General features: G+C 35.5%; 1 long non-coding RNA gene across 1 annotated transcript; it reads left to right on the forward strand.

Moving 5' to 3' along the window:
- The first annotated feature begins 2,006 nt into the window (after positions 1-2,006).
- LOC148122919 (uncharacterized) lies at positions 2,007-7,813 on the forward strand. The gene is made up of 2 exons (XR_015735050.1): positions 2,007-2,185; positions 4,524-7,813. It is a non-coding gene; the product is annotated as an uncharacterized LOC148122919 (long non-coding RNA).
- Positions 7,814-16,977: the final 9,164 nt, after the last annotated feature.

A 16,977-nucleotide genomic window follows, 5' to 3' on the forward strand; every position in this document is an offset into this window, starting at 1 on the left:
TACATTATGGTTGACTGGACTCCAGTAGAAACAAAAGGAAAGGCTAGAGTCTATGCACTAAGTAGACCCCTACATTATTGCAAAGGAGAAAGCAAGAGCTGAAGATAAGGTCTTGGATGAACACACAGAATAAGTATTTCTAGAGAAAGCTAGCCTACAAGGAATCACAGAAATTTAAATATCTTTGAGGCTAGATCTCTCTAATGTTGTTTTATGATAGTACCCATTAGAGTAAGAACTTCTCTAACAAAAGGTCTTTTGCCTTCATGCTTTTTGTCTAGAAACAGTAACAGGAACAAGATAGTCTAGAAAGAGTGAAGCAGAAAGATATGGTCCCTCCTTTCTCCAACTACCAAATAGCCAAACTACAACCGGGTTTTGGGTCAGTATATAAAGTTCTAACATCAGACTTTTGACTGTTGAGCACAGAACAATGTAATTTCTCTTCTAAAAAAGCAAGTGAAAAAAAGCAAAACAAAATTCTAAACAGACATGTTGACAGGCTCCTTAAAGATGAGCTTAGGAGTCTGTGGTAGGATATTAATTCAAGGTCAGCTAGTGGGATGCTTTCTCCAACCAAGGACACACACACACAAACACACACACACAAGCCTTTAATATTACTTTTGATTGACAAATCATAATTGTGCCAATTCAAGGTGTGATGATTTTTGAGACATATAAAAACACATATGACATGATTAAATCAAGCTACTGACAAATTCATCACCTTATTTGACTTTCACTTTCATGTTGAGACATTTGAAATTTGTTCTCCGTGATTTAAAAATGCTGAATACAATTTTGTTGATGATAATAATTTTTCAGTACAGTAATTTTGTGGGTAAATGGTCTTTTATCCTGTCATTTGTATTACTTTTTAATAATATGCTGGTTGGCCTGTAGCCAGGCAGGAAGTATAGGTAGGACACCAGGGAAATCGAGGAAGGACAATGAGAATTCTGGGAAGAGGGAAGTTTCAGTCTGCATTTGTGACTCAGATGCAGAGGACACAAAATGTGACTGCCTCACCAAAAAAGATAACAAGTCACATGGCTAACATAGACAAGAATTATGGGCTAATATATATTATAAGAGTTAAGAAGAAGCCTGAGCTACTAGGCCAACCAGTTTATGATTAATGTAGATCTCTGTGTGTTTCTGCAGAATGACTGCAGGACCGGGTGGGACAGAAACCTCAGTCAATAAATGCTGCTCAACCTGGGGTGGCAGGAAGCAATTCTAGAAAGTGATGTCCCCTCTCCCAACAAAGTTTGTCCACACAATTAGAGACACCATTTAGGGGTTTATTATTATTCACATAGGGTTGGGGGTTGGGGTGGAAATGATGTAGGCCTAGAGATCTCAAAGAAAAAAAAAGGGAAGGTTGAATGGGATAATAGGTAATTTAGTGTGAATTTATCACACTAATACTAGTAATAATAGTCAGTAATAGAGTAAATAGTTGTGAGTTATTATTTATGGACAATTTACACTGGTATAGTTTCTTGTATATTGATACAAGTTCAAATTATATTTGATATTTCTGTTTGCAATATTTGTACACCTATGCAAAATTCACATAATTCACATACTATTTTGCCATGTTGTATGCATGCATATTTCTACTTATATTTAAGACATTTTATATATTGATACAATTTTAGGATATATTTATCATATTCCATTATGTATCTACTTCTCCTCCAGATGCTTATACATTGTTTACATTTTGAGGTCATTGTTCTCCTTTATTACACAGTTATTTAGAGATTGCTTAATATTCTAATATGAAGTCTTAATCTTTAAGTTATATAGGTATTATAGGTAAATAGTCATTCATGTTTGTTATGCTTTTAGTAAGACTAATTAGGTTCTTTAAATATATAGAGATTATATTCTGCATAGATAATTAACCTTCAACCACTTTTAAGATTTGTAGAACATGGCTTTTAAATAATTGAGGATTCTGTTGACATGAGACACAATTTCTCCTGACAGCACCAATTTATTCCCGAAAGAGTGTTGAGCACCAAAGATACTACACTTGGAGTTTGTCTTCTTCTTGGCACAACTGGCCTTTGGGCAAGAAACTGCCCATGCCTTCACCACTGACAAAGTGCATGATGTCTGGACTGGAAAAGCAGGATATAAGAAAAAAGACTTTCAATTTTGTCAAGACAAGGTAAGACAGTTTTGAAAAATTTCCTGCCTCTAGAAATTGTCTGTCAGTTACTCTAGGCCTTAGACAAATGTTGGTTGCTTAACATTGCAAATGAGACTTTGGGTGATTGCTCAGGTGGCCAGTTGTCTCTGTCATATACTGTACATTTTAAAAACTGCTTGATTGCACTTTCTGCCTACTCAAGTAGTATTATCTCCCTTCTCAGGCTTTTGATGGGGTTGAAAATTAAATAGTTATAGTTACTATTCTCTTATGATCTAGCCAAGTCATTTCCAATACAAGTCTTTGACTCCTTAAGATAGAATATTTATTGAAACATTCAGCATGCATTCCTTGTTTAATATTGTTTATGTTATAATTGTAATTCTAATCTTATACTTAATATCTGTTCCTAGTGTATGTAGTTTTGTATTGGGTTTGAAACTCTCTTATTTAAATAAAAGGGGGAGGAGCTGTGGGTGCTCCTTCTTCTTCTTCAGCCAAAAGCCTTAAAATACCAGTCCACTTGGGTGTGGTCTCTTATACTATAAATGCAGCTGTAAAGTGTGTTCTTATTCTCTTGCTTCTGGCTGCTAGACAGTAAAACTCAAAACCTATGCTTCTTGTCTGTTTGAAACTTTTTTATTTATCAGCAGCTCTGCAATTCCTTCCTATAATGTATACATGACACAATTCACATATTTGCTTATCTGTTAATATGACACCATATTACCTATGTTTCCCACTGCTCTGACTAAAACCTTGACAGAAACAAAAAATCAAAGATTTATTTGAGATCTTAGCTTCAATGCTGACAGTCCATCATAGGGCAGCAGATGGAGAGGTAGAGAAGGTCATATCTTAGTGATCAAGCAACAGAGAAGAGGGTACAAGAATGAGCCATTGCAAAGTAAAGTCTCCAGAACATCCCTTCAGTGACTACTTCTTCCACCTGAGCCCCACCAATTGTCTCCCACCATGTTATGACAAGGAAAATAATTGATTTATTTGATTTATTATTTAAATTTATTTATTGATTTATTTGTTCAGAGACTTCAATCTGAATGGGTAAATGCTCACTGACACTTCCATAGGTCAATTACTAAGGCCTTAAGCATTTCTTTGTCCAATCAATTCACAATCAAAATTAGCAATCTTAGACAGTTGTATTGTTTTTGTGGTTTGGTTATTACGGATGCTGTTTTAGTGAACATTAGGGTTCACATATCTCTTGACATATTGGTTCCACTTCTTTGAACATATAATGGAAATTAGATTGATGTACCATACATTAGCCTTTGTTTTCTGGAGGAACTTTCATAGTGTTCCACAGTATGATTTTGAAATGAGACCACACTTTTAATAAACTGACTAAAGAAGTCTCAGTTCTCTAAAATTGATAAAAAGAACATAAGACTTTCAAATCTTCTACATAAGGTTGGTGCTAAACTACCTCTAATAGAAAGATTAAGGCATTGTTATAGAGCTCAGTGGTAAAGTACTTGTCGGCTATGTACTCTTCCATCTCTTTTTCTCTATATGTTGAGCAATCTGGGACTCTGTTAATCTATATCTACTGCAAAAAGAAGCTTCTCTGATGAGGGTTGAGAAATTCACTAATTTATTGGTGTGGAATATACACAGGGAGTAGAGACCATGTACATTATTGTGTTTTCTTTTAATTTTTTTTTTTTTTACTGTGAATGAGCTACATACAGAGAGACATCTCATTGTACAGGCTGCTAAGCTAAGCCGACATATATATTTTAAAGGTATCTTGATTTCAAAATTTGGCTCTAAGGATATGTTGCTTTGGAAAAGAGGTTCTCCTTTTGCTTCCACAGAGGATGAGAACCTGTGGATTCCTTCCAGACTAATGTGGTTTGATGGACCAGGATCCCTCAAAGGTCTCTGTGAACACCACCAAAAATTACATTGCCCAGCAAAAAGCAGAAAGCAGTTTGCAGAGTATTATGCCCAAATTCTACAAATATTGTTTAAAAATTGTTTGTAAGTGTTTGTTTATGTTTAAATGGAGATATGCTATAGAGATTTGCATTGATATAGATCTTGGTTTATTTATACAAATTTAAGATCAATTTTGTTACACACACACACACACATATATATATATATGTATATGTATATTCCTGCTCTTGATTAAGGTATTGTGTTTGTACAGCTCAGTTTAAAATGTAATGTATAATTAAGAAATAACAGGTTAATAGAGAGTCATTTATAATACTTAAGCTTATTGTCATGTTTGGTTTTCTAGAGGTACAGAGATATATTTCAGATGGATAGTTATTCTTCAGATCTTTTAAAGACTAACAGAATTTGGCATTTAAAATGTTTTCAGAACTTAGGACTTTTCATGATAGTGAGATACATCTGTTCCTGGTAGCACCAATCTATTTCAAGAGGCTGATGGGCATTGAAGAGGCTCTTCCTCACAGAGTTTGCTATCCATTTGGGCAACAAAAACTGCTCTTGTCTGAACTGTTTGACTGGACTTGCAGGAGCCACAGAACAATGATTGCTAAAGTTGCCTAAAGAAGGTGAGACAGGTCTTTTTGTTTTGTTTTGCTTTGTTTTCTGCTTCATGAAAGATTCTGCCAGACATTCTGCAGGACACAGAAGAAAGTGACTAAAAACTGCCAATATAGGTGAAATTGTCTATGAAATTTCCTGATTCATGGAAAAGTCTGCTAGATACTATGGGCCAATAGGCTAAAGATGGATGCTCCAATGATACAGAAGAACTTTGGGTGACTGTCCAGGCAGTGAGATGACTCTGTCAATTCTAGAGTTTTGTAAGTTGCTTATATTGCACTTCCTGTTTACTTAGGTAATATTATATCCTACTGGAGTCTTTGATGGAGTTGAATAATAGATAGCTATAGTTTTCCTTAGTTATGATAAAAATAAAAGAAATATAAATATTATAACTGTAATTCTTACTTGATACCTGTTTTGTTATATGTAATTTTACAATGTTAAAGTTAGAAACTTTCTTTTCATTTAAACAGAAATTATTTGGAAAGTTATTCTGTATATATGTTGATTTTATTTGATAATGAATAAAGCTGTTTTGGACAGTGGCTAGGCAGAATAGAGCTAGGCAGGAAAGCTAAACTGAATTTTGGGAGAAAAAAGGAGGAGTCAATGAGAAACCTTGTATTTGCCTGCAGGAGACAGACAGACAGACTGGAACCTTGCTGGTAAGCCACAACCATATGGTGATACATAAATAATAGAAATGTGTTAATTTAAAATGTAAGAGCTAGCCAAAAAGAAGCTAGAGCTAAAAGGTCAAGCAGTGATTTAATTAATACAGTTTCTGTATGATTATTTCAGGTCTGGGAAGCTGGGAATGATTAATCAACCTCCAAGTACAATTTATAGGTATAAAGAAAAGTAGATAGGAGTTGGTGTAATGCCAGTTTCATTTAGCAGAATAATAGCATTAAGTTCTCCTCTAGGGCCTATGACCTACCCAGCCAGTGGCTCTTGGTCTCATTGATAGTGTCAAGCATGAGTTCTGTCTTAAGGAACTGGCAAACACAGAGTGGCTCATCATGAGCATAACATCATGTGAGTATTGCACCAGTGGGGGCTAGTATGTTTCAGAGCTGGATAAGGCTGTTGTTTAGGCTGCATAGCACTTACAGCATGTAAGAGCTAGCCAGTGGAAATAAAGATTTATCTATTTATTTTCTAGGACTCAAAAGTCTGTTGTTTTATGAAATAAGTTCTCACTGAACAAATTCTGAAGAGCAACCAATAGTAATGGCTATAGCACATGTTTGGGAATCTATAGGATACTCTTCTTAGCAACACCTTGAAAAGAGGTAAAGCATACCAGATATTGTGTATTTATTTTTTGATTTGTAGCTTATAATGTCTGGAAGAGGCACTAGTGCCTCTTTAGTTATAAGATAATTCTATTTAAGCTCCTTTTCATATATGTACATATGTTAGAAAGCACCCGCCACATAGGTTTCCACATAGTGTTAGTCATCTCTCTTTTATTCTTTCCCCCACCTTCCAGCCAAGTTAACACTTCATGCTCCTTTATTATACATTCCCCTTTATACCACTTGTATTTTGTCTTCACTTCCTTGAAAGATCCCCCATGGCTTCTTATTAGTGTCCTGATTTATTTGGGCTCACCAGTTTAAACACACATATCTAAAGAATCAAAGTTAACCTGTATGTATGTATGACACACAATTTGTAACATTTATAGTTCTGAGTTTCAGTTACCTTACTCTGAATGATTACTTCTGGCTCCATTTTTTTTTGCCTGTGAATTTCAGAATTTTCAGTTTATTTACAGCTAAAAATGAGTTGTTGCCTTATGTACCATATTTTTATTTAGTTCGTGTATCAGTTGTTTTCCTTTTAATTTTTTTGGATATTCTGAATAGAATAGCAATTAAAATGGATGAGCAAAGATTACTGTAGTAGTATACACTGTCCTTTGGGAATGTGCCCTGGACTATTATACCTTAATTATATGATAGACTTATTACTGTCTTTTGATTTCCACAGTGTCTGCATCAGTGTGTACCCCAATAAGCCTTGAATGAGTGATCCCTCTACTTCTCAACCACATTAGCATTTGTTGTCATTTAGTTTTTCATCTTAGCCATTAAGAATAAATCTCAAAGTAGTTTTAATTTACATTTTCTTAATATTTAAGGTTGTTGAACATTTAAAAAATAATTCTCAGCAATTTTCATCTCCTTTTTTTGCAAAGTCTCTATTTCACTCTATACTCCAATTTTAAAGTGAGTGTTCCTCCTCTTACCATGGCATTGAGATTTTTGTTTTCTGTGTATATGTCAGTTACCAACTTTCTTTCAGATGTACAGCTGGCAAAGTTAAATTTCCTGGTCCTATAGGCTATATCTTCTCTTACACACTGCTATCTTTTGTTGTAGATTTTTACTTTCATGAAAATCGCATTTGTTAATTGTTGTTCTTAATACCTGTGCAACAAATTCCTGATCTGAAAGCTTACCCTATGCCTGTAAGGCCAATTTTTTTCTCCATTTTATCCTAAGACAAATTAGGGTATCAGGTTTTATATGGAAGTCTTTCATCCATTTGAGCTGAATTTTGTGCAGTGTAAGAAATATGGACCTAATTTCATTCTTCTACATGCAGCTATCCAGTATGACAAACATTGTCTCTTGCAAATGATATGCCTTTAGTCCAGTGTGCATTTTTTTTAGCTTTGTCAAAACTCATGTAGCCATAGGTATAAAATTATGTTCATATCTTCAATTTTATTCCTTTGGTCAACAAGTCTGATTTGGTGCAGTACCAGGGTGTTTTAGTTACTATAGCTCTGTAGTATATCTTGAAATGAGGATGGATATACCTTCAACAGTATTTTATTGCTTAGGATTGGTTTGGTTTCCCTGTTGAATTGTTCATCTAATTAACTAATTAAATTTGTTTGCTTACTTATTTATTTGATGTTTGTGTATTTCCACCTAAAATTTGAGATTGTTTGTTTCAATTTTATTGAAGAATTGTGTTGGAAGTGAGAGTTGATCTGAATCTATGAATTGCTTTTGGTAAAACAGCCATTTTTTAAATATTAGTCCTCTCAGTCAATGAGAACTGAAGGTTTTTCTATCTTCTGTGTTTTCTCACATTTCCTTCTTCTGAATCATAAAGTTTTTTTTGGGCAACTCTTTTACTTGCTTAAGATTTATAACAGCTTTCAAAAATTGCTAAGGTTTTTCCTAGAAGAAATTTGCTTTTCAAGAGTTTAATCTTTTGTAACTTCTCTTTTGTGATTTTAATAAAAGCATTGTTAATTCACTTTAAAAAAAAAAACTCCCCTATAATTACAAAATACTAATATTTAAGTCAATTTCTGAGAGGTGAGTGGAGTAAGGGAAAACTGACAAGAGCATTCCTCCAAAAGAAAACAGAGCTGTTTATTCTTACAAGTGTCCTAATTCAAAGTCTATAGATACAAAACCAGATGTAAAACCCCAAAACCTCTCCCAAAGAAATACAAATAATAAAAATTTCATCTTAAGGGATCAGTGCATTTCATAACCATTGCTGTGCCGCTTGTTCTTTGGTTGACTTTTAAGAAGTCTAACAACCATGTTTAACAAAATACATATCTTTCACTGGCTTTGTTAAATTAAAAATAAGAGATAAAAACAAAAAATAAACAAAAAACACTTGAAGGCACTTACAACTGCCTGATCTATTAGAACTTGTGCAGAGTATAAAAACCTGGGAAGGCTTTCAGTGTCACAAGTGACTACAGGAGTCTCGTCTTCAGTATTTAATTTTTATTCTTTGAATCCATACAAAACACTCACGTGCGTAGAGCCACAAACAAATGCCCTTTGAAAATGCCACAAGACAATGCAGACGTCTGAGTTTTTTTGTAGACTGATAGGGTTTCTGTCAAAGTGAAACAGTTCTGTATAAAATACTTCCCATCCTGTTTCTTGGTTTCACTGAAAGATCTAGAATAAGTGTGAGATACTGTCCTGTGGAATCTCACCTGGAGATGTAATGAGTGGAACAGCTGTTAAACCACTGATCACATGATCAAGGTATCTCTTTTCCTTGGTATACCTTTTCAGTACTGAAATATACTATTCTATGAGACTCTGAAAGGAGAGTCCTTTAAGATCATCTAAAACATTAGCACATGCATTTTGCCTATACTTTTTACATCCATAAATCATCATTCAGTCAATCCCTGTCATGGTAGCTAGTTTTAGTTTGTGTTTGACTATTGCCTTCAAAATATTCCCTTATATCCACTTCTTAAAATCAATGTAACTTTTTGAGTGTAATCTTTAGCAATGCCTTGATCACTTGAGCACACATAAAGTCATTCTCTGTCAAACTAAGATCACCACTAACAAAAACAGTATTTCCAAATATTTGGAATATAAACATTTAGTGTTGGGTTACAGTAAAACTTCATCATACCTTTGTCTATATCATGATCACGTTGGCTTTATTCCAGAGATGCAGGGATGGTTCAACATACAAAAATCTGTCAATGTAGTCCATCATATAAATAAGGTAAAAGAAAAAAATATGATTATTTCATTAGATGCTGAAAAAGCATTTGACAAAATCCAACACCCCTTCATGATAAAGGTTTTAGATTTTAGGGATACAAGGAACATATCTAAATATAATAAAAGCAATATACAGCAAGCAGACAGTCAATATCAAATGAAATAGAGATAAACTCAAAGTGATTCCACTAGAACAAGACAAGGCTGTTCTCTCTCTCCATATCTATTTAACACAGTTCTTGAAGTTCTGGCTATAGCAATAAAACAAAAGGAGATCAAGGGGATTCAAATTGGAAAAGAAAAAAAATCAAACTTTCATTATTTGCATATGATAAATGACCCAAATAATTCTACCAGAGAACTTCTACAGCTGATAAATACCTTTATTGATGTGGAAGGCTACAAAATCAACTCAAAAATAAATCAGTAGCCCTCCTGTAAACAAATGATAAAGAAGCTGAGAGGAAATTAGAGAAACATCACCCTTCACAATAGCCACAAATAATATAAAATATGCTGGGGTGACACTAACCAAAGAAGCAAAAGACCCATTTAACAAGAACATTAAGTCTTTGAAGAAATAAATTGAAGAAGATACCAGAAAATGGAAAGTTCTTCCATTCTCTTAGATGGGTAGGAACAATATAGTAAAAATGGCAATTATACCAAAAGCAATTTATAGATTCAATGCAATCATCATCAAAATTCCAATGCAATTCTCTTCAACCTTGAAAGAACAATAATCAACTTCATATGAAAAAACAAAACAAAACAAAAAACCCAGGATAGCCAGAACAATTCTGTATAATAAAGGAACTTCCGGAGACATCACCATCCCTACATCAAGCTCTACTACAGAGCAACAGTAATAAAAACAGCTTGGTATTGGCATAAAAACAGAGAGGTTGACCAATGGAATTGAATTGAAGACCCAAATACTAATCCACACACTTCTGAACACCTGATTTTTGACAAAGAAGCTAAAATTACACAATGGAAAAAAGAGCATCTTCAACAAATGGTGGTGGCATAACTGGATGTCAACATGTAGAAGAATGAAAATAGATCCATATCTATCTCCATGCACAAAACTCAAGTCCAAATAGATTAAAGGCCTCAATATAAATTTGACCATACTGAACCTGATAGAAGAGAAAGTGGGAAGTAGCCTTCAATGCATGGTCACAGGAGACCACTTCCTAAATATAACCCCAGTAGCATAGACACTGAGAGCCACAATAAATAAGTGGGACCACCTGAAATCGAGAATCTTCTGTATGAAGCAATGACACAGTCAATAAGACAAAAAGGCAGCCTACTGAATGGGAAAAGATCTTCACCAACCCCACATCAGACAAAGGATTGATCTCCAAAATATATAAATATCTCAAGAAATTAGACATCAAAATTTCAAATAACCCAATTAAAAATTGGGATACAGAACTAAACGGAGAATTCTCATCATAAGAATCTCAAATGGCTGAAAGACACTTAAGGTAATGTTCAATATTCTTAGCTATCTGGGAAATGCAAATTAAAACTATTCTGAGATATCATCTTACACCTGTCAGAATGGCTAAGATCAAAAACACCGATGATAGTTTATGCTGGAGAGGATGTGCTTGTACAACCACTCTCGAAATCAGTACGGCGGTTTCTCAGAAAATTGGGAATCAACCTACTTCAGGATCCAGCAATACCACTCTTGCACATACACCCAAAAGATGCTCAACCATACTACAAAGACATCTGTTCAGCTATGTTCATAGCAGCATTATTTGTAATAGCCAGAACCTGGAAACAATCTAGATGCCCCTCAACCAAAGGATAAATAAAGAAAATGTGTCACATTTACACATTAGAGTACTGTTCAGCAGTAAAAAACAATGATATCTTGAAATTTGCATGCATACGGATAGAACTAGAAAACACCATCCTGAGTGAGGTAACCCAGACCCAAAAAGATGTATTCACTCATCTAGCTATAAACAAAGGATATTGAGTCTATAGTTCATGATTCTGGAGAAGCTAAGTAACAAGGTGAACCCTAAGAAAAACATGCATAGGTCTACCTGGAAAGCCGAAATAAATAAGATCGCCTGACAAAATTGAGAACATAGTGGTGTGGGGAGAAGGGAGAACAGAAGGGGAAGAGAAAGAAGAGGCGGTGTGGAACAAGCCGGCCTTCATGCTACAGTGGTGTAAGGAGAACTTGAGGGAACGGGATAGTTGAGATGGAGGAAGGTCAGAGATGGGAGTAAGGAAAGAGATATCTTGATTGAGGCAGCTATTATTTGTCAAGAAACCAGGGTTTAGAGAAACTCCCAGGAATCCTCAAGGATGACCCCAGCTAAGACCCTAAGCAATAGAGGAGAGGGGTCCTGATCTTGAATTGCCCTATAATCAGACTGATGAATATCTTAAATATCACTATGGAACCTTCATCCAGCAACTGATGGGAACAGAGGCAGAGACCCGCATGGAGCACTGGACTGAGTTCCCAAAAGTGTGGTTGAAGAGTGAGAGGAGTAAGATTATGAGCAAAGAGGTCAGGACCATAATGGGTACACCAACTGAAACAGTCTACCTGAGCTAATGGGAGCTCACCGACACCAATCAGACTGGGATGGAACAGGCATAGGACCAAACCAGTCCTTCTGAATGTGGTTGACAGTTGCATGGCAGTGGTACCAGGATTTATCCCTACTGCTTGCACTGGCTTTTTGGGAACCTATTTTCTTTGGATGGATACCTTGTTCAGCCTAGATATAATGGGGGGATGCCTTGGGCCTTCCCTAAAGCAATGTGCCTTAACCATTCTGAGAATTGGATGGGGGTGGAGTGGGAGGGTAAGTGGACAGAATGGGAAGAGAGTCGGGAGTGGGCTACTTGAATTGGTTTGTATAATGAAAAATGATAGTTTGTTTTCTTTTTAAATAAAATAAAATAAAATTTTATTTGACATCAAAAAACACAAAAACCAACATATCAGTTATTTTTTGAGACAAAGGAAAAGAGGGATGTCTGAGAGGAAGAAAATAAAGAGGAGCAAAGACAGGAGGGAGGAATTCAGGGAAATTTTGAAAATTTAAGTAGCAGTAATTGTAAGAAAGTCCGGTCAATGATAAATTGCTTAATTTCATCAGATGGAAAGCCATCTGCAGGGCACAAGTTTTACTGACGTACTGACCAACACCACTCCATTTGACTTTGGTAACCATTGCGTGTACACAGGAAATCCTGAGTAATAGCAGGGTTTTTGTTTTTTATGTTCTCAGCATGCTTTGCTAATTATGTCTCTAGTTACAGGAAATAAAACTCCTACACATTCAGGATTTTGTCTAATATTTTTTTGTAGACCATGTTGAATCACCAATGTATTCCTTTCTTTATTTTAATCAACATTATATTGTCTATGCAAACCTATTATTGTCTAGAGAAGCTATAGTTAAATTTGCATGCCTTGCAGGAACAAGGCATCATTTCTGCTTTGAGTTAATATTTAAAAATGCATGTAGGAGTTTCATTCAGCATAGATTCTAACATACACTTAAATCACTCTTAAAATAGAAATTCGTCTAATTCTTTTGGGTGTCATGAATTTCTAACGTCAATGCTAAGAACATGTTCTTTAACTTAACTGTGGAAAGCAGGGAAGTTTGTAAGTTGAGAATTATTATACAAAATACCATTTGAATCAGTGCAAGTGCTAATGTGTAGTATTTATTTCTTAGCCTCATGGTAAGTAACCTGAGTATATCACATTTATAAGAGTATATCACATTATAATCTGTGCATGCTACACGATTCTTTAATTTAGTTGTTTTGAATAATTTATCATTGAGCTCAAGCATTTTCAGATAGTAGATCTGGAAACAAACATGTATGATAAAATTGATAATGAGTAGTTTTATAAGAAATGAAAAATATATCTAAATTTATGGAGAAAGAGTTACATTCTTGAAAAACTTAGGTTAAGCATGCTGTGCAATATAAAGTCTATGATAAATATCTTCAGAGGACTGGTTCAATGACCTCCACAGATACAAAAGTCTGAGCACACACAAATTCCTCATGTAAAATGGTGTGGCATTTGCAGCTAATCTCTATATATATCCTTGTGTGTGCTTTGCATTATCTCTGGAATACTTGTAAGGTCTAAAATAATGTCAGTGCTGTATAAATAGTATCTATACTGTGTTATTTGAAGGAATAATGGATAGAAAAAGAGGCTGTAGATGTTTAGTATGGATCAGAGCCCTAAGCACACAGTAGAAGCAGAATTCTGAAGATGGAGAATGTTTAAACTGGACGGAAACATAGGCTATGTGCAATGATGGGATGCAGAGAGGTGACCCACATGAGTTTCAATCCTGTAATTTCAGCTTTGTGTTAAGCACGCAGCAAACTATTCTTCTTTAAATTTCTGCTATTTTCTAAGTGTTTGGTCCACAATTAAATATACAGATATAAAACCTATGGATAATTTCCTTTTAGCTTTTTAGCTTTTTTCTGTCATCTACCATGCCAGCATTAATTCCTCTATTGCTGCTTTATATAGTATACTTTCAGATAGGTAAGCTTAAAATAATATGGTGCTTCTCTTTAGAAGATGTCAGTAATAATTAAACTTACTTGAATCTTCAAATAGTCTAATAGGGTTATGATGAAAAATACTGATATTTTTGTCTGCTGTTATTAGAATGGACACAATCACATAGTGTAAGCTAATTTGTAAAACTGGGAGTCCCTTTTTGGCAAGTTGTGATTTACTCATTAATCACCACCAACAACCCTGTGTCTTTCAGAGCTCCTTCCAGACTAATGTGACTGTTTCTGTCAAGAACACCCACCTTAGCTCAGTACTTGTGATTCCCACAGCATTTCCTATGACCATAATAGTCTGATCAGCTTAACAAATGCAATCAAGTACTTTCAGTATGATAGTGCTACCATGTTAATCGTAAAATTTCAAATATGCTCCATATACCAAATTTTCAAAGAACTTGCCCATTAAACTATGCATCTTCAGCATAACTACTGCTCAAGGAATTTTATAGTAAACAAATAAAGGGTCAGAAACAGAGGAGGAATACAAAATACTAGATGTGGAACATAGAGTCAGTTCCATGTGCTAGCTTTGAGTATTGCTGGCCGCTCATATTGCATGTGTTTAAACTCAGCAAAGCCACTTAGTAATTTAGTGGGTTTGGCAAGTCACTTGTACTTTTTAGTAGATATATATTATGTACTTTTCATTTGCCTATAAATGTGATGATCGTAGTGTGCATGTACTTTAGAGATTTATTCTTAAAATTCTCTGTGTTAATATATGTAACACTACCTGCCATATCACGATGCTATACAAATATTAGTTACTGTTATTAGTGGCATTACATCAGAACATAATATATATAAGACTTAGCAGAATGCCTGTATCCTATTATAGAAACCAGTCAAAAGACTAATAATCATTCCTAACATTTTCAGAGAGCATTCCTAACATTTTAAGAAAGTAAAACCAAATCGGATCAGAACAAACAACGTGCATCCTCTCAGGATGGAAGAGAACTGATATAGCCAGACAATTCTTGCTTAAAGAGAGAAATAAGTTGTTCTGACTTTAAGGGACAGGTTCATTTGCATTTTTGTAGCTTGAAACAAGATCTTGTTATTATTTGTGAGCCAAGGCTGGCCTCAAACTGATAAACCTTCTCCCTCAGCTTCCCAAATGCGAGGATAACAGGTTAGTGACAATATACCCAGCTAGGACAGGAAATGAAAATAGGCTTAGGATATAAATATGTGGTTGTACAACAGAGTGAGATCCACAAACCAAGAGAGAATGAAAATCACCAGATTTGGCAGTGCTTCAATGCTCTGGCTACATACAAAAACAAACAAATGAATAACAACAAAAGCTTTCCATATTAAGCCTCCGTCAGTTGCTACATGTTGGTGAAATAACCACAATTATTCTCTGAAAAAAATTTCAATGAGAGCAATTATATAGAATAGGATGTAAAAGTTCTAAATCCTAGAACTTCTTTCTTTACTAAGGTAGCAAGCAAAACAAGAACCTCATCCTAATTAAGATTCTGTGCATTTGTGTTTGTATTGAAAACTTGAAAGCTGTATGTGTGGTGACTTTCCTACTTAGCTTAAAGTTAAGTGGATTCTGATGAAGAACAGTGGGTTTGTGTAAACTTAATGACCATGTCTATCCAATTCTAATTTCACCCAGTATTTTACAGGCGTTTTTACTGAAAATAAAATCAGTGCATTATATGGTAAGAGGTATGAACCATGGGCAACTGACTGTGTTAGCGTCTACCTATGCTTGACAGTAACATCTCTAAATGGCATGGAAATTCCATGTGGCAGGGCTATCAGTCAGTATTCTGACTTTTTCTTATAATGTACAATAAATTACATGGTTTATTTAGAAAACAGAACTGAAATTTTTTTCTCAGGGTTCTGGAAGTTGGAAAGTTCAAGATCAAGGAATTTGTAGGTTTGATGTTTGTTGAGTTCACATTTTCTCATTTAAAAGTCTGACTTCCGGCTCTATGATGCAAAAGCACTAATCCCCTTCAGGGTGGCGCTGCCCTTTTACCTCATGCCCTCACAAATGTCCCACATCTGTTCACTTTGTTACACTCTTACAGAGCGTGCAAGGAGCATATTTGCATGTTCTAATGTCAAGATTTTGTCAACTTTCCAGGTTTTCTGTCACGAATGCATGACAGAGCATAGGAAACAACCCCCCTGGAGATTTAGAAATGAGAACTTACATTTTGGGTCAAATACTCCATATCCTGGCAACAAGGAGACAGGGGCAGGCATTTGGAAACATGGACCCTTGCCTCAGGCCTCAAGAACTGGGAGAACATTTTGCAGTCAGAGCTCAACAAAAGAAGACCTAGAAATGAACAGAAAAGTGGGGGTGCGGGAACATGAAGGAGAACATGGAGCGCTGTCCAAGCTGTTTCACTAATGGAAAGTAAACACTGGGAAATAGTCTAAGAAAGAATGCAGCAGGATAGGCAGGTTGAGACTTGAGTTGCTAGGATAAGGAATCTGAGTGCAATTTTAGTAGTGGTTGTGAAAGACCCCTGGAGCGGGGAGACTCTCACTCAAGTCTCAGGATAACACTACCCCCTTCCCCAACTCACGAGAGACCGTCCTTACTGCAATCACAGAAGGCTCATTTCCCACGCAGGGGTAGAGTAGCTGGAAGAAGGGGTATTTAAGGAAAGAAACCATAACCCAATAACCCAAAGGGGGTAGGGCGTCACTGGAAAATTCCGTGATAATCACAAGGGGGTAACTCCCTGTTACTCAAGATTATTCTCAAGATTATAATCTAACTTTATGGTCAGCTAGTTCCTGGAACAGAGTCACGGAACCGGCTAACCTAGATTTTTTTTTCTTCTCTCCCTGTTAGAATTTTTTTTTTATTTTTTTTGGCTCTACTCTTTCTGCTAGAGGGGTCAGAATTTATTCGGGTCTTTCATTTGTTTGTGTCTGAAAGAGAAACAGATTCCCTAGATCTGTTAGTCTTCAGGAGAATGCAGGGGTGACCTGAGGTGCTTTTGAGTCCTTTTCCGCATCCTCTTCAATCAAATACTCTCTGGAGCTGAAAGGTTGAATGCTCTTAAAACGGATGAAAGAGCTGGGTTGTTAGCTGAATATTACAAAAATATGCCATTTTAACATTTGCATGATGAGTCAGTG

The sequence above is a fragment of the Myodes glareolus genome, chromosome 2 (genome assembly GCF_982192425.1).
Source record: "Myodes glareolus chromosome 2, mMyoGla1.1, whole genome shotgun sequence".
NCBI classification, from domain to species: domain Eukaryota; kingdom Metazoa; phylum Chordata; class Mammalia; order Rodentia; family Cricetidae; genus Myodes; species Myodes glareolus.